Here is a 26641-nt window from a genome sequence, read left to right on the forward strand (position 1 = left end):
TACATGTTAAAAGCCTATGAACCAGGGTGGTCATTGTCACAAGGATATTGAAAATAATTTCTTTGTCTTTAACTGATATGTCCATGTCCTAGTCTAGGCATAATCAGATGTTTTTAATTGCATGACAATTGCCAGTTAAAATAAATATTGTTAATTGCTTTTAACAAAGAAAACAATGGATAGTGGGGATTTTGTCACACACACACACACACACACACACACACAAATGCTAGAAGAAACTCTAAAATTTTAAAAAGTGTTGGAAGAAACCTTGAGATCTACTCAATTCCACACTCTCTTTGCACAGAGAGGCAAGCAAAGTACTAGTGAGGGGAAGAGATTTTTCTCAGATCAAGCAGCTGATTAAGTGTATCAGCAGGGAGCTAAACCCACTTCCTCTGATTTTCAGTCCAAAGCTTTTATTTCCACTGAAGGGTTTTGATTTGGGGTGGGTCATAGAGCTGAAATGAGGATGGAAATATAAAATAAATTAAGTTGCAATTAATTGAATTCCATTTATAAACAAAGATGTTGTTTTGACTTACCCTTATCAAAAAGGGACAGTTATTATCACTCTTAAAATTTAGGGAAAAAGATATAAAAGTTTGTCCATGAACTTAAAAAGAGCCTCATATTAAATTACAGAAATAGAACATCTGTGAAACTCCCACTCAAAATGAATAAAAATGCATATTTTAAAATCCCTTGAAACTTGTGGTAGATTGAAAATATGACCATAATTCTTCACTTTTTCCTATATCTATACGCTTTGTAATGTGACTTTGCAGCTACTCACAGCAGAGAGAACCTATTTCCTCTCACCTTGCATGTGCCTTATGACTTCTTTTAGTCACAGAACACAATGCAAGTAGTGTTACCAGTTCCAATTCTGTGCCACAAAAGAAGCTTTGGGTACTTCTTATAATCTCATCTAATTTGTAAGTTTATTTTGAGCTTTTAAAATATTTTAAGTTCTGTCATTATTTAAATCATGTATCAAAATCAGTGCCAAGAATACACAAACAAAAAGTCTCAATTTTAATAACTAAGCTTGGCTTAAAAATGACTTCTGCCACAGTCAAACACAGAAATAGAGAAGTAGAATCTTGGCTGTCAGAGACTGGAGGGAGGGAGAAATGGGGAGTCGTTATTCAACAAGTATAAATTTTCAGTTATATAAGATGATTAAACCCTAGAAATCAGCTATACTACAATATTGTACATATAGTTAACAATACTGTATTGTGCACTTAAAAATTAGGTAGATCTCATGTTAAATGTTCTTATAAAAATAAAAATTTTTAAAAAAGAATTGTAAAGCAAACTTAGTACCAATGAATAGGAGGGGGTGACAATTCTGTAGCTTTAAATCATTTGGCATTCAGTTTACAAAAAATGAATTAGTAATAATTGCATATTAAAGCATGCTTCTTAAATTATATTTATTAGCTAAGTGTAATATTTGTATATGGCCACTAGATAGAGCTAGTATAATATCCTGAGAGAATAACAGAAGTATATGAAACATTATCTTATACTTAGCATGTGAATAGACTGCTTTTCTTTATATCGCTTCCTATATGATCCCATGCAGCTCTGAATTTGTTAACTTTAAACTGATAGAACTCAATCCAGCTCTAATTTTCACTAAAATACATTCAACCACCAATTTTATTAGTTTCAAAATAGTGATCTGCGTATAATACATTATGAAATTTAATAGTGGTCATAGTTCTAAAACCATAACATAATATTTTAGGCTGTTTTAGTATGAAAACTGTCCTAACTCAACCAAAAATCATTTTTGATGAACTAATATGTTTTTTGATTTTTGATACTTGCATACATTATTGTACTTATCATGTATGGGGAAAATCAGACTTTCTACTTTCAGATAAAGATTAAATGTAAAATAAGGAATATACAAAAATAAAGGTTCACACAAATGATGAGATCCTTAATACAGAATAAGTTAGACAAACTTATATACAACATTTTTTCTCCTCTCTTTTTATTAAGAGAGAGAAGACTTCCATTATAGAGCCAGCAATAAACAATACAATTTATAAGAAGCTTGAAGGCAGAGATCATGGCTTAGACTTCTTTTCTACCTCCTATAAACACCCATCATTATCACCATCATCGTAAAATAAGAACATAATATGTCCTTGGAGACTCATTCTTAAAGATCACTTATTTATTTTTTAGCTATATTAGTATATTATTTATAAATATCCAGAAATTAATTTGACCATTATTCAATGTAATATATGTAGCTTATTACAATTTCAAATTAATAACATTTTTAACACTTAATCTGTAAAATGATTTTAATGTTATGTGATTTCAGAATTAAGTTAAGAGTGATTGACTTTGCTAGTCAATAAAGCAAAGTTTTACAGATTTTGCTGAAAAATCAGAATGCCCTAGGAACATGTTAAAATGAACATCTTAGACCCTATCCCCAGAGAGCCTGGCTTAATTATGTGGTGGGTCCTAGAAATGTGTATTTTACCAGGTGCCCCTGCTAGTTCTAATGCAAAAGTTCATATACTGTAATGTCAGGTTGGCCCTAAACTGAACGTTGGCCCTAAACTAAAATCTAAACCTCAGTTTCTAAGCTGCTAAAATTAAGCAATAATACCTAACACAAGAAGTTGCAGGGATTAAATCAGCTAACACACGTAAAAGGGTAACAATGCCTGGCAGACGGTAGCAAGTCTATAAATGGTGCTCATTATATTACTTTCCTCACTTATGTCTAGTGTGACTATTCTCTGACAAGATATTGAAGGTAGTAACTGATGATAGTGATGTGTATTTTTGTTATGCTTATGTGATTTTATTTTTCCTTGCTATTTATTATATTATGCAGTTCCTGTTAATCACATGCTTACATGAGTAGCAATATCACTTTGTCTATTGATAATTACTTAGAGGCTTGTTCATTTTTTTTAAAACTATGTTTAGGAGCAGATTACATTGCCACAAGGTATGTCCGCCTTGTTTAGCACAAATGTAAGTTGTCAAGAAAAATATGCAACATGCCTTTTCTTACAAAGAGCTCTCAAGCAGGAACTTGAGTACGCCCTCCTGAAGAAAATAATTCAATTGAATGTTGTCATCTAGTACTTTAAATTCTTTTCTTGTCATAGGGCTGCTCATAAAATTGTTAATGCATGACCCTCAGCATCGTCCATTGAACTAAGCTGCTTTTATAGTCCTGAATTTACATAATCCTTCTTGCTGGCATTATTCTATTATCTGAAGAAAAATATGTGATGTGTATAAAATACACTGAACCCACTCTTAACAATTATCTTTTCTCTGCGAAGTGATCACTCTGAAAAGATGTACATTGATATAATGTATTTATATGGATTTTGAATAAAAGAGCTGTTCCTCACTCACATATTGAAAAATATTCTGAATTAAATAAACAATGATAATAAGATCGGCTACATGATAAGGCTACATGATAATGTACTTGTCCAAATACTGAGCTGTATATTTAGAAGATAAAGTATTTCCAATGTTTTCATCATGCATTTCTCTATCCCCACTCATAATTAAACTTAAGGGAGTTAGAAACAATATTAATTAACATTTATTGAGCACTTCTTAACTTCTGGGTATTCTCCTAAGAGCTCTGTATTTAATACCGCACTTAACCCTCATAAACTGATAAGATAGACAGTGTTTTTTTCCTGCCTTTATTGATGAAGAAACTGAGACACAGAGGAATATAAGTAATGGGCCATGGAAGATTCAAGATTTAAATCCAAGCTGTCTAATTCCAGAGCCTCTGCACTGGAATCACTACAGAAGCTCGTCTCCCTTTGCATTTTCACAGCCCCATCGCTAGTTGGGGCTCCTGGTACCTCAAGCAGGTCTGTAAGAGGGGCATGGGGCGTCAGCAAACACCAACAGAAGTTTGGTTTTAATCTTCTTTTCCAATCTACTTTCTAGTAATTCAGTTTCCCATCGCTTCCTTTTCTGTTACAGCTGGTATTTTGAATTTGCCCACCTCTAAATTATTGTTTAACTCCCCTGAACTGCTTATTGTAACAGGCCAATATCAGTCATCATTCTACATTCCAATCAAATCCTTTATACTTCGTAAATTTTTTGTACAGATCTCTCTGGTGCAGAGTAATTCCTTTTTTTTTTGTGATCCTGGTAGGAGAAACTTGAGAGCTTAATCTGACAAGATCTTAAACCCATAGGTGACTAAACTCCAAAACCCTCTTCCTCCAATGTACATTTATTTCACAGAAATAACCTCATGCTTTGGGATACTGGGTGAGATCCACTTCCTCATGTGCACTGAATTTACGGTATTTAGAGGTGACCTACATTATGATTCATAACTCTCAGTGTGGCTATTCCAAAGGAGAATAAATCATTAGCTCTACTGGTCAAGTGACACACCTAATGAAGAGCCTAAATCCCACAGGAGGACTTATCTTGAAAAATCTCTAGATGTGAGGTTACAAATGAAGGTGCAGTGGCTACAATGCTTAGGTTTTCACTTTGAAACTCCCACTATATCTTTATTAAACATTGTCTTTATCAGTGGTCTCCACATTTTCTTTGCTAATGTGAAAAACTGTTCATAGATCAAAACATGGTAATCGTTATATATCCAATATAAGTTGTTTTAACACAAAAGCTATAACGGTCTCAGTAACACATTTAAAGTAATTTGAATTTTGTTCATTGCAGATGTACATTATCACAAAAACATGTGAGATAAAATTTTTATTCACTCAGAAGATAATGTGTGGAAACTATGAATTTGAGAATTTCCTATAGTAAATCTGTTGCCTGTCATGACCTGAGAACCACAAGTTGAAAACCTCTCATTAGGAGAGCTTACTTGGAATTTTTCCATTTACTGAATTGTAATATAACTCTGCTTCCTCCTCTTTCTTCTCTCTCTTCCTCTTCTCCTTTTTCTCTTTCTTCCTCCACTTTCTCTTTTCTTCCTTGTCCTTTACCTCTTTGTCATGTTAGCATCTCTCTTTCTTCTCCTTATGATGATTATGCAGATACACATTTTGATCACCGAAATCTGACTGCATGGTTTGGACAAAATTTAGTTTAGAGCCAGCCTCTGAAGTCTCACTCATGGGCAACCACCATTCTCCCCTTTACGCTGGCTAAGAATTCCAAGTATTATCCAGGTATGGGAGCCTGACCTGACTCTCCCCAGCCACAGATCATCCTGTTATGCGCTCATTTTAGTAATCCTACTTTCTCATTAGTTATGTTTCAAAGAAGAGTATGATGAAGGTCTATTCTAATTGTACTGATATTATATAAAACATTTTTTGTTACATTAAAATAATCTGTAAGTTCTCTGAAGAATCCAGGAGACAGCACAATATGAATTTACCTTTTTGTTTCAAATAGCTTGTTAAAATCAACACAAGAGAAAATGAAAACTAATAATGATTAGGAAAGTTAATTTCTCTGAGATTTTTAACCTTCCATAATAATTTAGATAATGTTATAGGACTGGCTGAGACATACACAAAATTATATTAATGCAACAAATGTGTCTTTATTACTTTGGGGAAGCACATAGATTTTTTTGTGGGGTTTTATAGTTTATTATTATCACTTTAGCAACATTTTTCATAAATCTTTATTTTAAATTGAAGTTTCAATATATTCATTTATTTCTAATGTTTTATAAATCTGACCTTTAATACATAGATGATAATTATCTGGTCCTGGCTTTATTTTGGAAGAGTAAGGATTAATATCAATATACATTTTAAAGTTTACAATATTTTTTACTGTGTAACATAATGGTTATAAGAGGAGTATGTCATTATTAGGATTTATGTTTTATTTTTTTCATTTTATAATAGAGAAAACTAATTTCAGAGCCCTCACATCACTTACTCAGTATCATAAAACCAAAGGGACAATAGGGTAGACAAACATACTCTTATTCCCATTATACATAATTATTCTATGTGTGGGTTAGTACAAAATCTGTTAGGCATTCCATGGTTATTTGACTCAGTATAGTTATAAGGAATAATTACAAGGAACAGTTAAGGGGGGAAGGATCACTGAGAGGTCTAACAAAGAAGCATAAACAAAAGCTACCAGAAGAGTTTATGGTTCTGAAATCAGGAACTTGATCCATTTTTCTTAACAAGACTGGCAGAGTCACAGAGTCAAGAAATAACATTCTGGAAACTTTAGGTATTCCAGTATTACTAGAGTATCGGGTTGATCAAACACTATGACACTGCTAATATTTAACTATTTCTGAACTATAAAAATGATAATTTCATCTAGTTGGATATAAAAAAAAGGACGCACAGGAATTAAAAATGGAGAGATGAGTAACATTAGAAAGGTACCAGGTCATGGAAGGTATTGTGTGCTATGATAACAAGCTAAAGTTTATGTTCTAAATCATTCAGAAGCATTGAAAATGTTTTAAGCACAGGAATATCACAATCATATTTTCATTTAAAATAAGCCCCTCTGGATGTGTAGACAAAAACCTACTTAAGGGGAGGGTCAAGGAAATTGCATAACTACAGGACAAGAAATTAATTACACTTAGTTGCAATTACTCAAGAAATAATGAGGACCCAGAACTGGCATTGGTGAAAGGATTGGGTAGATCAGATAAATATTTACGTGATAAAACTGGTAATATTATTGAACTATTGACTGTAGTATTGATACAGACAAAATAGTAGATTACTCTCAAGTTTCTGGCTTGCATGACTAGGTGGACATACTTGAATTCAAGTGGCAAAACTGCGATCAGGTGGAAAATTATGGAGAAAACAATATATACATATAGATAGAGCAGGAGCCTGTGTATAAACTCAAAGGACAAGCCAAGAAAGAAGGGGCAACAATTTAGGCTGATAAGGAATAGTCAAGGGTATTAGTAGGGTTCAGAAGAATGATTCAAATGACAAGAGAGAAGAGAGGGTAAAAAGAAATACCAACATTATTATAACCAGAAGCAATATCAAGAAAATCAAAGCCTGTAAAACATGCATTGTATTTAGCAACTTATAAGTTATCCTCTAGGAGAGGAATAGAGTTCTCTGAAATCTTGACAGTCACAAAATTAAATATGAAAAATATCAATCTTTTGTGGGCTTGTCATAGTGGTCTTTTTTCACCCTTTTATTTTGAAAGATAATTACTTTTTGTGATTTTGTTGCTGCTGTTCTATTTGCTCTATAGACTGCTACCTCAATAAGTGAGGTCTTTGGAAGCAGTCAGGCTAACATTCTAATATGGTTTGTACTCAAGATAGAATACCTAAGAGAGCCTGCTCCCACTACCCTACCCTTGCTATGCCATTGGTTACAGAGAGAAATTTGGGCTAACAGATTGGGGATTAACAGCATAATTATGTTTTGACGATTTTAAGTTTGAGATGCATTTTGGACATCCAAATGAAGTTTATGAGTAGGCAATTGGGCATACACTCTAGCACTAAGGAGACATTCCTTTTGGAGATAATAATTTCTAAGTTATAAGCTAACAGATAGTGCATGATATCAAGGGAGAGTGTAGTGCAGAAAGGAAAGGCAGTGATAGATCCCATAAACACAAAGAGGTCTTGTAAACAAGAAGCAGCCAGCAAAAACAAAACAAAAAACTGTGAAGAGTGGTAACTGAGGGGAAAAATATAATTCAAACAGTGACTTAAAATTAAAAAAGAAGTTAGAGAGGAAATTGCTTCAAAAAGGAGAGGATAGTTAATTGGGACAAATATTGCTGATACTTTGTGCAAGATGAAGTCAAAGAATTGGTCATTATCTTTGGCAGGGTGAAGTTAATTAATGTCTTTAATTAGCACAGCTTCTATTGAATGGCGAGGGAGGTAGACTAACTAGGTTGAGGAGAAAAAGGGAGACGGAGGGGTTGAGTTAGTAAGACATTTTTAAGCAATTTTGCTGTGTAGAGAAAGGTAAATAACGGTAGTAGGATGTGATATCACAGGATTTTTAATAGCGGATACAAAAGTTTTGGTGTCAGTTGAGTCAAATTCCCAGTGAAACACTAATGTGTTTTCCTTTCTCTAGAGTAAATACTTTGAGGTGGAATGGCTGGATCATCTTAAAGGTATATGTTTACCTTTTTTTTTTAAATGACTAGTTTCCAAAGAGTTAAGCCATTTTACATTTGCAACAGCAATGTATGAGAGTTCCAGTTACACCATTTCCATGCCCACAATTGATATTATCAGTCTTTCTAATTTAATTATTCCAATGTATGTATAGCAGGTTTAATTTATATTTCTCTGGTGACTAATGATGTTGGGTATCATTTTATGTGCTTATTTGCTATTAGTAACCAGGTCAGGTTCAAAGGTTACAATGCCAATAAATATCAATGTGAGTTTGAAACCCTAACGAGAGTTAAGTAGTTGTTGTGAAATAGAACCACAATAACAGGGCATTAGCCATACTTGGTATATAGCTTGGTTCAGATACTGAAGATGAAATAAAAGATAAATCAAGTACGATTTTTGAAATCTCTTTGTCCTAAACAACTGGAGAAAATATCTTTTAAAAATTTTGATAATATATATAATACAAAAAATAACTAAAATGGAAAAAAATTAAGCATAAACATCAATGCCTTTCATTAAATTTACAATGTTGTGCAACCATCACTACTATTTCCAAACTTTTTCATCACCCTAAACAGAAATTCAGTAAACTTTAAGCAGTAATTTCTCATTATCTCTTCCCCTCAGCTCCCAGTAACCTCTAATCTACTTTGTCTCTATGAATTTTCACATTCTGGATATTTTATATAAATCAAATCATACAATATTTGTCTTTTTTTGCCAGGCTTATTTCATGTAGCATAGTGTTGTCGAGGTTAATTCATGCTGTAGCAGGTATCAGAACTTCATTTCTTTTTATGGTTAAATAGTATTCTATTGTATTTAGATACCATGTTTTGTTTATTCCATTCCTCTGCTGATGGATGCTGTGTTATTTCTACCTTATAGCTATTATAAATAATGCTGCAATGATCAGTGGTATACAAGTATCTGTTTGAGTCCTTATTTTCAATTCTTTTGGCTATATAACTAAAAGTAAAACTGCTGGGTCACATAACTTTATGTTTAATTTTCTGAAGAGTCACCATACTATTTTCCACAACAGCTGCACCATTATACATTTGCATCATCGATGTATGAGGGTTCCCATTTGTCTACATTTTCACTAACTCTTATTATATTCCCCCTTTGTTTTTTTGATTACTTCAATCCTAGTCGGTATGAAGTGGCAACTCAGTATGGTTTTGATTCACATTCCCCTAATGTCTAATGAAGTTGAACATATTTTCATATACATATTGACTATTTGTATATCTTCTTTGGATAAATGCCTATTCAAGTGATTTGCCCAGTTTTTATTGGTGAGTTTTAGGATATATTCTGGTTATTAAACTCTTATCAGATATATTATTTGCAAATATTTTCTCTCATTTTGCAGGGTATCTTTTCACTTTCTTCATAATGTCCTTTAGTGCAAAAAAAATTTAATTTGATGAAGTCCAATTTATCTGTTTTTTTCCTTCACAGGCAACAAGCTTGTGTTTGTGGTGGCATATATAAGAATTTACTGCCAAACCCAAAGTCATGAAAATATACCTCTGAGTGTTATTCCTAAGTATTTTATGGTTTTAGCTCATACTTGTTTATCCATTTGATTTAATTTTTGTATATGATGTGAGGTAGGAGTCCACCTTTATTCTTTTGAATATGAAAATCCAGTTGTCTGTCCCAGCAACACTGGTTGAAAAGACTTTTTTCCCCATTGAGTAGACTTGACATTCCTGTCATAAATCAATTGTCCATAGATGTATATGTTTATGTCTGGACTCTCAATTCTATTCCATTGGTCTATATGTCTGTCTTTATACCAGTACCATGCTGTTTTGATTACTACAGTTTTGCAATAAGTTTTGAAAGTACAAGTCCTCCAACTTTGCTCTTTTTCAAAATTGTTTTGGCTATGTGAGAACACTTGCAATTCCATATAAATTTAAGGATCAGCTTTTTCATTTATGAATAAAAGTCTGTTGGAATTTTGATAGGGATTGCATTCAATCCTTACATTATCTTGGGTAGTATTGATAGTATATTTCTACATCTGTGTGTTGAGGCCTATATTAAATGACTTTTTCTTTAAAAAAGAGTCATAGTTTATCTACTAGAGGAACATGAAATGTTATGTTCCATTCCTTGGATCCAGATAGAAATTCTAATGTGACAAAAGTAACTAAAAATACATTGAACAAATCTATTTGTGGAAGAAAAAACCATTTTTTTGGTTTTTTGATTTATATTCTGTCATAGCTTAGCAATTTTGGATTTAAACTTTCAGTGACCATTTTAAAAGCCATAGATAGCTCTTTTATTCTCTCTGGAAATTCCATGCTTTATATAAAAGGGCCTCAATATTTGTTTTTGAGTGTGACAGCCAGAACCACTTCAAACTACTATAAAGGACATATATATCTACACAGGGAGAGAGTACTGGTGATTTTTATATACAAGGTAAATTCTTATTTTAACCAAACATTTGCATAGTATAAAGAGAGGGAGTATAGCATAATGACGAAAGCATAAGCTCTCAAGTCAAACTTCCTGTATTTGAATCCCAGCTTCACCATTTATTAGCTACATAACATTAGGCAATTTACTTAAGATCTCTCTACTTCAGTATTCTCATCTACAAAATGGGAATTATAATAGTTCCGTCAAAGGGTTGTCATAAAAATTCAGTTATTTTATGTTTGCAATGCACATAGCAAGTGTTCAGTAAAGGTTAACTATTATTATTATAACTTACAAAGGACATTTTTAACATAGTCTGTTATCTTATCCCCAGAGTAACATTGTGAAATAGAATATTATTAGCCCCATTTAACAGATGAAGAAACTAAAATTCACAGAGATTGTGACATGCCAAAGGCATACTGAAATCAAAACCTAGAAAGTTTTAGTTATGCAAGATGAATAAGTTCTAGAGAATTTGTTAAGAGGGTAGATTTCATGTTATTTGTTCTTACCACACTTTTTTTAAAAAGCAAAACCTATAAAATCAGATGATATTAAAACCAAATAGTTGATTCTCTGACTTACAGTCTTTCTACCAGAGTAAACTGCTTCTACTTTCTATTGAAATTGAACAATTTAATTGAACAATTGAATAATATAAAATGAAATTATGTAATATAACAGAAGAGAAAATGAAATAATGAATTTTCACAACCATCTACAGAAAGCTAGTTCTCTTTTCCTTTCATTTATATATTTATTTTCTGGTTTCAAAAGAGAGAAAGTGAATTAGTGGTTGTGAAATTTATGTAGTGGTTAGCAATCTGCTGAATGTGGGATCATATTTAAAATTTGCACTACTCTGATTTCATAATAAATAATCACGTTTTATCCCAAGTCCCATAAATCTGGATGCAAACACAGCAACAATGTGATATGCTTGCATATGGGCCTTTTATTTGAGTAATTCTTGATCATTGACTCATATTTTAAGACAATTTACCTTGTTCACTTTTGGAACCTCATAAACATAAGTAAAAATAAAAGACTGCACTGACTTTTTTTTTCTTTTAAAGATTCAACTGTACAACTTAGAGCAATATAAAATATTTTAATAAACCTATTAATTTAATTTAATGAATCAATTATCTAGTTAGTTAATATATGTCTATGTATGAATTTTACTATTATCATCAACTACTATAATCAGAGGCATTTAAAAGATTTTGATTGTGGTCATGGCTTTGAATTAGATGTAGAAGAGATTATAGAGTTTGGGGGAGTGATTTCCATTGCCTTCATACAGATGTCAATTGAAAGACAGCAGAACAAGTACCATGTAATCAGAATATTAAACATTGAGTCCTACAACACATGCACATAGAACTCACAGCTTAATAAAAAGCTTCTTTTGTAATAATGGCATTATTACAAAATAATATAATCTTATGCATAATATGTACATACTTGCAGCAGAATTGTATATGATACCTGAGATTATACCTACTCTGAAAGAAGAATTATTGGTTTTCCTGAACTCTAATTAGTTAAGATAATGATGTTTAGATTTGTCAGTAGTCTCTTAAAAGGTAGTAAATGTACATTATAATTTACATTTAAATTATAATTAAAAACTTAAGCAGTTTAGTAAATATTGAATGTGCATTCTACTTGAGACAATATACTGAATATTAAAATACAAATACTTAGAATAAGACTACAGAATAATATCCTGAGACCAAGGATATTACATTCAATAGGACAATCAAAAAAAGAAATAAATTTAGTCTAATGTAACTTGTTCTAGGAAAGTCATCCAAGGTACTATTGATCAATTTATTTTAGAAATTCAGCAAAATCATTGTCAAACATTTTTAATAGGCTTTATCTTTTACAGCAGTTTTAGGTTCCAGAAACGTTGAACAGAAGGTAGAGAGAATTGTTAGACTTTTCAGTCTATATTGTAAATTGTTTTATTTTCATGTTTTGAAAATCATTTATCTGCAGAATTTAATTATTTTCCTGTGCTACAAAATTATTCTTTAAACTGTAAGCTAAATTAATTCATACTTAGTTTCAGTGAAGTTATATGATGACTTATTATTTTAATAAGTTGTTAACACTAAAACCTCTAGATTTCTTTTTCAGTGAGTAAATGATACACAATTCAATAGACAACATTTGGACAACTGCATAACAATAAGGATGGGAAAATTAAGTCATAAGTGTCATCAGCCCAAATAAATTTCCAGTTGACTGAAGATTTACAAATAAAGAGCAAAACTAAAAACACTAGAAGAAGGCTATACTACATTAGAAAAATAGTCTAGTGATAGGAAATTTATTTGTAGGCAAGATACAAAATGAAAAAGCTATGAAAGAAAAATAAATACATTTATTATGTAATATTTGAAAATTATACAGGTCTAAAGATGCCATAAACAAAATTGTATATTTCAAGTACATACTACTAAAAACTAAACAGAAATTATTTGTTATTCTCTCTAGCAAGTAAGAAGACATGATTTTTTAAAATAAGCCCAGACAGAGGAAGATCGATAGAGAATATAGGCCAAACTATTTAAAAGATAATCCAGCAAATATAGAAAATTCAAAGGAAATCAAAATGAACAATTAAAATGCAATGACAGAATTGAGACACATAGGAGACATAAAGAATATAAGTGATAAAGTATGAATTTACATAATGATATGAAAAATTCTCCTAGGATGAAAATGAAGAGAAAAAGGAATGAAAAATATAAGATAAAGAAACATGAAAATCAACTAACCTGCCTAAAAATTATGTGTTCCAAATGATAAAAGAACTATCTGAAGGGAGGCACTAGCCAGACTAAACTGAAAACAACTTAACCAAAAAAGGAGAAAAAAGCCTCAGTGTTCAGATAAAAGCGTTTCACCATGTTTAGCTCAGGGATTCCAGGGAAAAGAGTATGACTGATGTCCACAGATTGGGTCATCTCATCCCCCCAGTGAATAAGGTCCTCCTCTGCTGTGGTTGCTTCTTGATGAGTATTCAAATGAGATACAAATATCTTCACACACTGTGTCCATTCAGAAGTCTATCCGTATACCTCTTCCCCGAATCTCCTTGTCATCAGTTTGTGAATTGTGGAAATAAAAAAGACCAACCAAGTGAGAGGAACAAAAGCTATTTTTTCTGAGCTTGCTATAGCAAGGGAGTCAGCCATGATGACTTGCATTTTAGCAAAGACTAAAAGGCAGACAAAAGCGTGGAAAAGGTTGACAGTGAGGAAAGAAGGCTTCAGGTATGCACTGATTGGAGGTGGTTGGTATAGGGAAGATGTAGGTGGGCTAAATAGAAGGGGGGCATCTTATGTGATTGGTTAGGGGTGCATATTTGGTTTTATCTGGTTGGTAGTAAGTTGGATGCAGGGACAAAAATTAGGGAAGCTGTCAATTATTAATAAAGTCCTGGCCATGTTGGGTCAATTGCTATTAAAAAATAACTTGCTGAATGGTTACCAAAGATAACAATCTGGCTTCCTGTAAGTCTGAATTATAGCAGACTGGTTTCCCAGGCTATTTATTGTAGACAATGGGGCTGGTTTCTTGGGCAGTTTACTTCAGATTGTGGGTCTGAGTTCTACTTTTATACATAGTCTGGCCATTGTCCATTTGTATATTTAGTCTCTTGGTATTGGCTTTGTCCCAAGTACTGGATCATTATGCCAAACCACTGACTACTATGACTGAATCAGTGCAGATCGTATCTCTGGCTACAACTACTCTCAAGCAAAATGTATACCAGGTGCACTACTCAAAGTTCTCTCCAGTGAGGAGAGTCCCCATTTACTTTTGTCTTTCAAACCCACCCTGGAATACAACTACAGTAGTACTGACTTCATCCAGTTGTGGGTATTGCCTGCATATTGTGCAGAACTATTTGTAAAAACACACCTATCTTTTTTCTTCCTCAGTCATTTGGTCATTAAGAACTTGCCATGAGGCCCTAAGTATGGTTATGAGAGAAAAAGCAATTTGTCAGGAATAAGCATTTAGGCCGTTTGCTCATCCAACTTACTTGTGCTATCAAGGCTTCTTTGAGACCAATCTTGAATACACCACTCCCACTTGACATTACAGTGCTGCTGTGCACACACAACTTTATGGCTTGGTGTGTCAGAAAATACCCAGCTCATTATCATCAAGCTTCCATTGCTATTAGGCCCAGTAGGAAGCTAGAAGCTGTCTATCTCAAAAAACAGTAGTTCTCTGCAGAGTATGGCGTGGGCTTGCCTCGAAAACTCAAAGTACTGTGGTATGATTCACCTATAAGTGTTTGTCAAAAGTTCCATTTAGCATTCCTAACTGCTACAGACTCTCCAAGCACCAGCAGAGAAGCTGATCATTTGACCCAGTGGCAGAATTGCTTGTATGGGATCCTGTATCTGTTGCAGTCTTTTCTTACTCTGGATCTCACTCAAAACGGGCAACCTTTTAGATTACTTGGTAAGTGGTTTGGAGTGTCATACTCAAATGAGGAAATATGTTGCTTCCAAAATTCAAAAAGATCCATTAAGCACTGTGACCTCTTTCTTAGTGGTAGGGAAGCAGATGCAGCAAATTGTCCTTCCCCTGAAATGGATAATTCAACCTTCCCAAGATAGCTGGGCACCTAGAAATTTCACTGAGGTATCAGACCCCTAGATTTTTGTGAGATTTGTTTCCCACTCTCTGGCATGTTTGTTTCTTACCAATGCATCTGAAGTAGTCCCAGCTTTCTACTCTCCAGATCCAAATAATATGTTATCATCAATGTGATTGACTAGCATGATGTCTGTGGAAAAGATTCCTAAATACTACATTATGACTTAGAGCTGGTGTATTGGTACTGTCCTAAGGTGATACAGTGAATGTGTGTTGCTGGCCCTGCTGAAAGAAAACTGGTCTTCACTGTCTTTTTTTAACAGGTATAGAGAAATTGTTCATGAGATTGATAACTGCATAACTGCATACTAGGTATTAGGGGATATATTGATTTGCTCCAGTGACAAAGCCACATCTGGAGCAGCAGCTGCAACTGGAGTCAACAGCTGGATAAATTTATGATAATTTACTGTCATTCTCCACCTTTCTTCACCAAAGGTCAAATACGTGAGGTAAAGGGGAATATGGTGGGGACCATCGTTCTTTCATCGTTTTTGTCCTTGATGGTAATATTAATTTCCATAGTGCCTCCTGGAATGCAATATTCAGTTTGTTTTATTATTTTGATAGGTAGAGGCAGTGCTGGTAGTTTCCACTTGGTTTTTTTTTTGTCATTATAACCCACACTCCATGGGTCAGGGAACCAATGTAGGGATTTTACAAGTTTCTGAATGTGTTTATTCAAACTATATATTCTGGAATTGAGGAAATAACCACAGGTTATGTGAAATAGACTTGAGCCAAATCTCTATTCATTTCCTATGCTTCATATTTATCATCTGAAAAATGAGGTATGACAATAACATCTACTTTATACTGTTGTGAGACATAAATAACTCTAAGTGACATGCTTATAAAGGTTCTGGCATATAATAAGCCTCAAAACTATTAGTTTTTTTTAAAAATATTAAGGTTCATGTAAAGTATTTTTACTGTGTTGACAATTCTATATCAGAGTACAAACTTGATTAAGTAGAAAAAAAAAAATAAAGAAATCAAACTAAAGCAACTAAGACATTGTAGATAGATAGCTGCTGAGAATACCTGGTAGTCTGAATTCTCTCTACCACTGAGGCAGAAATAGCACCATCCTTTGCAGATGGGAAGTCAAGAGAATAGAAAGATTTCATCCATGACCGTGAAAGAGATATAATGAACTTCACAACTGGCATTCCACCAACCCACAGGACAGAGTTTTGGTTCCTCCCATGCCTCATAAGACTGTCACCTGTTAAGGATCTCCAGGGCTGGACCAAAATTCCAAGAGTAGTATTTAAGTAGGCAAAGAAAAATAATCTAAGAGGTCCCAGCAAACAAAAGGAAGGGGGGGTGGGGCGGGGAGAAAGAAAGCATTCACAGTATAGTGAGCTGGAACTGCTGTGAGAATAACTTAAAACAAAATAAATATGAGCACTTAGTATGATTCAATTATAGCACAACATATTTTCTAGGATATGTAGGTAGGTAGATAGTAAGATAGTTATTTAAGTATCTGTGCAATACTTTAAATGAATTTTTTAAATATCAGAAATATGGTTACTGAATTATGTTACTGAATAAGACTGAGATTAGGAATTCATTAAAATTAAAGAAAATTTTCAAAGCACACAGCAAATAAAATTACAGAAGGAGCAAAAAATAGCAGGAAGAAAAGGCAAGAGTTAAATAAATAGGAAAAAACATCCTTGAGCTGAAACAAGACCAGATTCGGTAGATTAAAAGGCTTCACTGAATTCCAAGAGGATCAACGAATAAAGGAAAACCCTTAGGTATATTCTGATATAATTCTTTAACTCTAGGAGTAAAGAAAAAAACCCTATATGCTTCTAGAATAAATAACTACTTAGTTACAAAGTAAAAAGAATCAAGAATTAAATGGGATCTATTAATGATGACACTACAAGTTAGAAAACAAAAGAATATAAATAGTCAACAAGTCACACACACTCAACACACACAGTATAAAAACATATTTGCAAATATGGGAGAATTTGAGGAATAGAAACCTTAGTATAAAGCAACATGAAAAGAGAAAGAAAATCACTTCAGCTATCTTCTACTAAGTAGAAAGCTAGTATTTCTTTCAATAAAATACCTAAAACTTTTTTTTTTTTTCTTTCTGGGGTTCTAATAGTATTCTTGCCCATCTCTGAATTCCACATGAAGACATGTAATATTATTAAGATTTGCTTACCCAATAAAGACATGTTTCTTACCCCCAAATTTTTAATGCTTACCCAAAATACATAGAGCAAATTGGGAGGGTGTGCTCTCTCCACAGCAATTTTTACTGTTAGAAAGGTGAAATAAAAATTAGGTCTATTTGTGTTCATGGATAGGAAGACTCAATACTGTCAAGATATCAGTTCATCACAACTTAATATATATAAATATTTAATGCAATCCCAAAGAAAATCTTTTTTTTAAGATAGAACATATTTTAAAAATTATTTTTCTAGTTTGTGGGCTTAGTTTTTTTTCAGTTTTTAAAAAATTTTTATTTTATATTGGAGCACAGTTGATTAACAATGTCATGTTAGTTTCAGGTGTACAGCAAAGTGATTCAGTTATACATATACATGTATCTATTCTTTTTCAAATTCTTTTCCCATTTAGGTTATTACAGAATATTGAGCAGTAAATCTTAGCAAGTTATTTTGTGTATATTGACATACCAATTCCAAACGTTATACTGAGGAACAAAATATGCAGAATAGTCATTGTGATATGGAAGGAGAAGAAGAAAGTTGGAGGACTGACACTATCCAACTTTAAGACTTACTGTAAAGCTACAGTAATAATGACAGTGTAGAACTGGTGAAAGAATAGACAAATAGATCAATGGATCAGAATAGAGAGCCAATAAATAGATCACATAGACATACTCAACTGATCTTTGACAAAGGAGAAAAGGCAATGTAAGTGGTGCTTGAACGACGGATCATCTACATGCCAAAATATGAATTGAGACACAGACCTTACACCCTTCAAAAAATTAACTCAGGTGGATCACATACCTAAATGTAAATTGTAAAACTATAAGTTTCTAGAGGATAACATAGGAGAAAACCTAGGTAGCCTTGGGTATGGCACTGATTTCTTAGATAAAACACCAAAATCACAAACCATGAAAGAAATAATAAGCTGTACTTCATTAAAATAAAAATTGCTCTGTGCAAAACAATGCCAAGAGAGTGAGAAGACAAGACAAAGATTGGAGAAAATATTTGCAAAAGACACTGCTGATAAAGGACTGTTATCCAAAATATAAAAAGAACTCTTAAAACTCAATATGAAAACAAACAACTTGGTTAAAGGTAAGCCAAGACCTTAGCAGACACCTCATCAAAGATATACAGATGGCAAATATGCATATAAAAAATGTTCCACAAGCTATATCGTCAGGGAAATGCAAATTAATAGGAGGAGAAATTCTGGTTCAAGACTGTGACACAGGAGCTTTCTGAATTCACCACTTCCCAAAGACACATCAAATCTACAGCTACATACAGAACAGTTCCCTTTGAAAGAAATCCAGAAACTAGCTGAACAACTCTTATGTATCAGGCAAATTAAAAAAAAAAAAATTCTACATTGGAATGGATAGGAGAGGCTGAGACACAAGCTCACCACAAACCCTACCCCTAGCACAGTGTACACAACTAGGAGGGAACTCCCAACTCCCAACTGTTTCTGAGAAGTCAGATATTTGGACCCCTCATCTAACACTCCACCTTGTAAGACTTCTACCTGAGTGTTGGGACTCCAAAATATCTAGCTTTGAAAGCCAACTGGGATTGCATCCATGAGACTCACAAGGCTTTCGGGAACTTGGAGACAGTTCTTAAAGGGTTTACGGTGGCTATCCCTCCAAGGCCTAGCATGGAGGCAGCAGACAGAAACATGTGCACTCTTTCTGTGAAAGAGGACAGACAATTCGCTTATTTTAGAAGCTTTGACTTGAGGCTTCCAATTTAACACACATCTAGGGACTAACTGCAATAATCTCCAGAGACTGGGGAGGCTGGCAGGCACTATCCATGTAGTCTCCCTCTGCCTTACTCCAGGTCACTGGTATCCTAGAAAGGAACTTGTACACATGACTAGTGCCCCAGTTTTTGCAACTGCCACCCAGAGGACACCCCGATCATCAGGCTCTGGTGGCCAGTGGGACTTACATTCATACACACAGGATTATAATAAAAACAGAAATAGTTCCTAGCCAGCTGTCCCCTCAGGGCACAGTGCAGAGGCAGCAGACAGAAACCACAGTTTTTCCAGGAAAGCAAATTAATAAAATGGCAATAAGTCCATACCTAGCAATAATTACTTTAAATATAAATTGACTAAATTCTCCAACCAAAAGACATAGAAAAGTTGAATGGATAAAAAAATAACACCTAATATTATTCTGCCTATAAGAGATTCACTTCAGCTTTGAGACACACAGTCTGAAAGTGAAGGAACTGAAAAAGATATTCCATGCAAATGGAAAACAAAGAAAGCTGGAATACCTGTACTTATATAAGATAGACTTTAAGATAATAAAATAAGAGACAGAGAAGGTCATTATATAATGATAAAGTTACAAATCCAACAAAAGGATATTTATTCACCCAACATAGGATTACCTAAATATATAAAGTGAACATTAGTAGACCTAAAGGGAGAAATACACAGCAATACAATAATAGTAGGGGACATTAATACCCCACTTTTATCAATGGAGAGATCATACAGAAAGAAAATCGGTAAGGAAACATTGAACTTAACACATTAGATCAGATGAAATTAATAGACATTTACAGACATTGCATCTAAAATCAGAGGAATACACAATCTTCTCAAGCACACATAGAACATTCTCTGGTATGGATTATGTTAGGCCATACAACAAGTCAATACATTTAAGAAGACTGACATCATATCAAGCATCTTTTCTGACCATTATGGTATGAAACGATCAATCAATTATAAGAAGAACACAGGAAAATTCACAAAAAGTAAAGATTAAACAAGTTGCAACTGAACAACCAATGTGTCAAAGAAGAAATCAAGAGAGAAATTTTTAATAAAATACCTGAGACAAATGAAAATGGAAATATAACATACTAAAACTTATGGAATACAGCAAAGGCAGTTCTAAGAGGGAAGTTTATACTGATAAATATGTGATTAAGAAAAGAAAGATCTCAAATAACCCAACTTTATACCTTAAGGAACTAGAAAAAAAAGAACAAATGAAGCCAAATGAAGACTAAAGTTAATAGAAGGAAGGAAATAACAAAGATCAGAATGGAAATAAAAAAAATAGAGACTTAAAAAAATCAATGAAACTAAGAGCTGATGTTTTGAAAACATAAATAGATATGTTTGAGAATCACAAAGAAACAAAAAAGAGGATTCAAATAAATAAAATTAGAAATGAAAGAGAAGACATTACTACTGACCCCACAGAAATACAAAGGATCATAAGAGACTATTAACAATTATACACCAAAAAATTGGACAAACTAGAAGAAATGGATAAATTACTAGGAACATACACCCTACCAAGACTGAATCATGCAGAAATGGAAAATCTGAACAGATTGATTACTAGTAAGGAGATGGAATCAATAATCAAAAACCTCCCAACAAACAAAATTCCAGAACCAGATGGCTTCACTGGTGAATGATACTATTTGAAGAATTAATACTGGCCCTTCTCAAACTCTTCCAAAAAATAGAAGAGGGGGATATACATCCTAATTCATTTTACAAGACCAGCAATACCCTGACACCAAAACAGAGGACATTAAAGAAAAAGAAAATCACCGGCCAGTAACCCTGATGAACATAGATGCAAAAATTCTCAACAAAACATTAGCAAACAGAATTCAACAATACATTAAAAGGATCACACACCATGATCAAGTGGGATTTATCCAGGTATTCAAGAACAGTTCTGCATCCAAAAATCAATCACTGAGATACACAACATTAACAAAATGAAGAATCAAAATCATATGACCCTCTCAATAGAAGCAGAAAAGCATTTGACATTATTCAACATCTATTTTTCGTAAAAACTCTCAACAAAGCAGGTATAGAGGGAATATACTCCAACAAAATAAAGGGCATATATGACAAGCCCACAATTAACAGTATACTCAATGGTGAAAAGCTAAAAACTTTCCCTCTAAGATCTGGAACAAGACAAGAATGCCGACTGTCATGACTTTTATTCAACATTGTCCTGGAAGTTCTCCAGAGTAATTATACAAGAGAAATAAATAAAAGACATCCAAAGTGGAAAAGAAGTAAAATTATCTTTATTTGCAGATGGCATGATATTATACATAGAAAATCCTAAAGACTCCACCAAAAAAACTGTTAGAATAAACAAATTCAGTAAAACCACAAGATATAAAATTAGTTGTGTTCCTACATAATAATAAAGATCAGAAAGAGAAATTAAGAAAACAATCCCATTTAAAATTGCATCATAAAGAATAAAATACCTAGTAATGAATTTAACCAAGGAGGTGAAAGACTTATCCACTGAAAACTATAAGACATTGATGAAAGAAATTGAAAAAAACGACTCAAATGGAAAGATATTCCATGCTCATGGATTGAATGAATTAACATTGTTAAAATGTCCATAGTACCCAAGACAATCTACAGATTCAATGCAATCCCTATCAAAATTCCAATGGCATTTTTCACAGAAATAGAACAATTTTAAAATTTGTATGGAAGCACAAAAAATTCCAATTAACCAAAGCAATCTTGAGGAAGAAGATCAAAGCTGAAGGCATCGTGTTTCCTGATTTCAGTATATATTACAAAGCTACAGCAATCACAACAGTACATAATTAGCATGAAAAGAAACCCACATAAATCAGTGGAACAGAATAGAGCCCAGACATAAACCTACAACTATGTGGTCAATTAATTTATAACAAAGGAGCCAAGAACATACATTGGGGAAAGGACAGTCTCTTCAATAAACGGTGTTGGAAAACTGGACAGCCACAAGAAAAAGAATGAAACTGGACCATATTACAACATACACAAAAATCAATTCAAAGTGAATGAAAGTCTTAAATGTAAGACCTAAATCCATAAAATTCCTAGAAGAAAATACAGTGGGTAAGCTTCTAGACATTGATCTTGGCAATTATTTTTCCAATTTGACACCAAACGCAAATATAAACAAGTGGGACTACGTCAAACTAAAATGTTCTGCAAAGGATACTATCAATAAAATGAAAAGGCAACCTACAGAATGGAGAAAATATTTGCAAATCATTTATCTGATAAGCGGTTTGTATCGAGAGTGTGTAATGAACTCATACAACTTAATAGAAAAAACAAACAATCCAATTAAAAGATGAGCAGAGAATCTGAATAGACGTTTTTCCAAAGGAGACACATAAAAGGCCAGCAGGTACATGAAAAGGTGCTCAACATCAAAAATCATCAGGGAAATGCAAATCAAAACCACAGTGAGGTATCAAGTTACAACTGTTAGAATGGCTGGCATCAAAGACAAGAGATAAGAAGTGTTGGTGAGGATGTGGAGAAAAGAGAACTCTTGTGCGCTGTCAGTGGAAATGGAAATTGGTCCAGTCACTGTAGAAAACAGTATAGAGGTTTCTAAAAAAAATTGAAAATAGAACTACCATATGATTCAGCATGTCAACTTATGGGTGTTTATCTGAAGGAAATGGAATCACTATCTTGAAAATATATTTGCACCCCTGTGTTCTTTGCAGCATCATTTACAAAAACCAAGCCATGGAAACAATCCAAGAGTCCATCAAGAGATAACTAGATAAAGAAAATGTCACACACACACATGCACACAAACACAATGGAATACTATTCAGTCATAAAAAGAAGGAAAACATGTCATTAGTCATAACATGGAAGGGTCTTGAGGGCATATGTTAAGTGAAATAAATCATACAGAGAAAAACAAATACTGTATGATCTTACTTACGTGTTAAATTAAAAAAATCTAAAAAACAAATTCATAAGTACAGAGAACAGATTGGTGATTTCCAGAGGCGGGGGCTAGGGGCTGGGCAAAATAGGTGAAGATGGTCAAAAGGTACAAACTCCAGTTATAAATAGTTCCTGAAGATGTAATTTACCGCATGGTGAGTACTGTTAGCAATATTGAATTGTATATTTTAAAGGTGCTAAGAGTAGTCCTTACAAGTTCTCATCACAGGAAAAAAATCTGTAACTTTGTGTAGTGATGGATTTTAATGACTTTTTTTGTATATACACATCAGATCAGTATGTTGTATACCTAAAATAAATACAATTTTATATGTCAATTATATCTTAATAAAAATATTTTATATACATACACATATACATACTCATACATACTCATACGTGTCTCATATATTTTATTATATATGAGTTTATATATGATACACACACACATACACATATGTACGCCAACGACAACAATGAGAAACCACTATACACCTATTAGAATGGCCAGAATGTGGAGAACACTGGCACCAAATGCTGGCAAGAATGTGAAGCAACAGGCTGGCAAGAATGTGGGCATGATAGTCTCATTCATTGCTTTTGGGGATGCAAAATGTTACAGCCATTTTGGAAGACAGTTTAGCAGCTTCTTACAAAACTAAATGTCCTCTTACCATACAACCCAGAAGTCTTGCTCTTTGGTATTTACCCAAAGGAGTTTAAAGCATGCCCCCACATAAACTCTTACAGGGATGTTTACAGCAGCTTTATTTATAATTGTCAAAACTTAGAATCAACCAGGATGTCCTTTTTAAGTAAATGGATAAACAAACTGTGATACATCCAGACAACGGAATATTATTCAGAACTAAAAAGAAATGAGGCATCAAGCAATGGAAAACCATAGAGGAAACAAATGAATATTACTAAGTGAAAGAAGCCAATCTGAAAAGGCTATACACCATTGTATCATTCCAACTATATGACATTCTTACAAAGGCAAAACTACAGAGACAGAAAAACAATCAGTTGTTGGGTAGGCAGGGATGGGGAGATAAATAGAGCGTAGAAGATTTTGTGGAGAAGTGAAAATACTCTGTACGATACCATAATAATGGATGCACATAGTTAGGTATTGAATATTTGTCCAAACCCAAAGAATGTATAATACCAAGAGTGAACCATAATGTAAAGTATCAATATGTACTTTGGGTAATTATGATGTGTCAACGTAGGTTCATCAGTTGTAACAAATGTATCACTCTGGAGGATGACGTTGACAATGGGAGAGGTTATACATGTGTAGAGGCAGGAGATATATGAGAAATATATTCCTTTGCTTCAAAATTTCTTTGAACTCAAAACTTCTCTAGAAAACGAATCTTACATAAAATTTTATTAAATAATTAAAACTTAGGTCTATTGCTTGTCAAGGCACTGTTAACAGAATAAAAGATGATTTCTAAGATTTAAAGATTCTTTTGATGGTGGGACACGACACACTAACAACTGGATATCTGGAAAGCAGAACTCTTTGTTACAGCTTCAAAAGGAAGTATGCTGCCACACAGTGCCATACAGAGGTTTGCACCCTAGGAGAGGGTAACAGCAATTGGAGCTGCAGGGAACAATTTATGTATGCCAAGCAGGGTGAGATTAGCTAGGTTTTGCAGGCTTCCAGTGGATTGTTCACTTTGAATAATTTCACAGACTCAGGGCTTAGGGGCTGTCTCTAGTTGTCTGGTATCTGGTATTGGAGTGATTAGAGAAGGTTCATAGTGTGTCTAACAGCAGACTGTGAGAGCCCCATAAGGAAAGTAGTTGCCATGTGTACCTACTCAGCCGCTCAAGTAGGAGAACTGACCTGTCTCTAGCAAGGGCCTCGAAAATGGATCAAGAGAGTATTTTTAAAAATATTAAACTGTCAAAAATCCTTAAATAAATAAATAAATAAATAGTTCAAATCCATCCTCAAAATAAATAAATAAATAAAATATTAAACTACCTTAAAAAAAATGCAAGCCAGACTTGCAGAATATGTTCACAAACATATCTGATAGAGGACTCCCATCCAGAATATAAAATGCTTTAAAACTCAACAAGGAGAAGACTGAAACCTCAATTAAAAAGAAAAATCTGGAAAAATTTGAACAGACACTTCCACAGAGAAGATCTAAGATTGAGAAATAATCATATTAAAGGATGATCATTAGTCATTAAGGAAATAATTCAAAGCCACAATGAAATACCACTAAACATCCAGATGCTGGAAACAAACAACTTGTGGACTGATGAAGAAAATATGGTATAACCTTAAGAGTGGAAATCTACACAGCAGTAAAAGCAATAAACTACTGATAAAACCAACAACATGAATGAAACTCAAAAGGAACATGCAAAGTGAAAGCAGTCCAACACAAGACTATAAACTCTATGATTAATTTATGTGATATCCTGGAAAACGTAAACTTATAGTGTCAGAAAGCAGAGTACTGACTCCAGAAGCCAGTAGTGGGCCACAGAATGGGTTGACTGCAAACGGGCATGAGGGAACAGTGTACAGCAGTGGAAATATTTTATATCATGCTTTGCAAACTCATAGAATGGTATACTTCAAAACAGAATTTTTCATATGCAAGTTATACATTGAAAAATGCCGATTAAAAAAATAGGGCTACTATGACTTGGTTATTTGAAATGACAGCACCCAATTCCTTTACAGAATAACAGAATTTACTATTTAATTTCTAGTCGCAATTCACAGCTTTACTCAATTTTTCATCTTCAATTAAACCATTTAATAATTGTCAAGCCAAAATCACTGATCCTTCTCTTGTAAACCTTACAGTTGCCTTACACTTTTAAGAAAGTCAGTTTTACACATATATTCCTATACCTCTCACTAGATTTTAGTTTTTTTAAATAAAATAATAAATGTTTTATAGTTTATAAAACATTGTAGAAACGACAGTTACTATTATTCCTTATCTTTCATGTAGGAATTGTTCTTAACTCATCTTTGAAGGGAAATTAGCAGTGCATACAATATGATTTTTGCTCAATAAATATGTGTTGAATGTAGTTCAACAGATGATTAAATTCCTTATTTTCTTATTTGTGTGCTTCCAAGTTGCAACATTTAATTTAGGCACAACATGATAGCATTATCCTTGCTTATCAAAGCTGAATAGTGACTAACAGTGACTATCTTGTTTTTCTATCAGTTTTGCTCATCATCACATTTCTTCCAAGTGAACTATTTATTGAGTTTCAGTAGCACTGAGTGCCAAAGGACAATTAAATTGATCTTCAACAAATTACTAAGAAACACTTCCTTGATTTTAGTGTTTCCCCTTAACTGTGAAGCCATGGCAG

Source organism: Eschrichtius robustus, chromosome 17, assembly GCF_028021215.1.
Source record: "Eschrichtius robustus isolate mEscRob2 chromosome 17, mEscRob2.pri, whole genome shotgun sequence".
Taxonomy (NCBI): Eukaryota; Metazoa; Chordata; class Mammalia; order Artiodactyla; family Eschrichtiidae; genus Eschrichtius; species Eschrichtius robustus.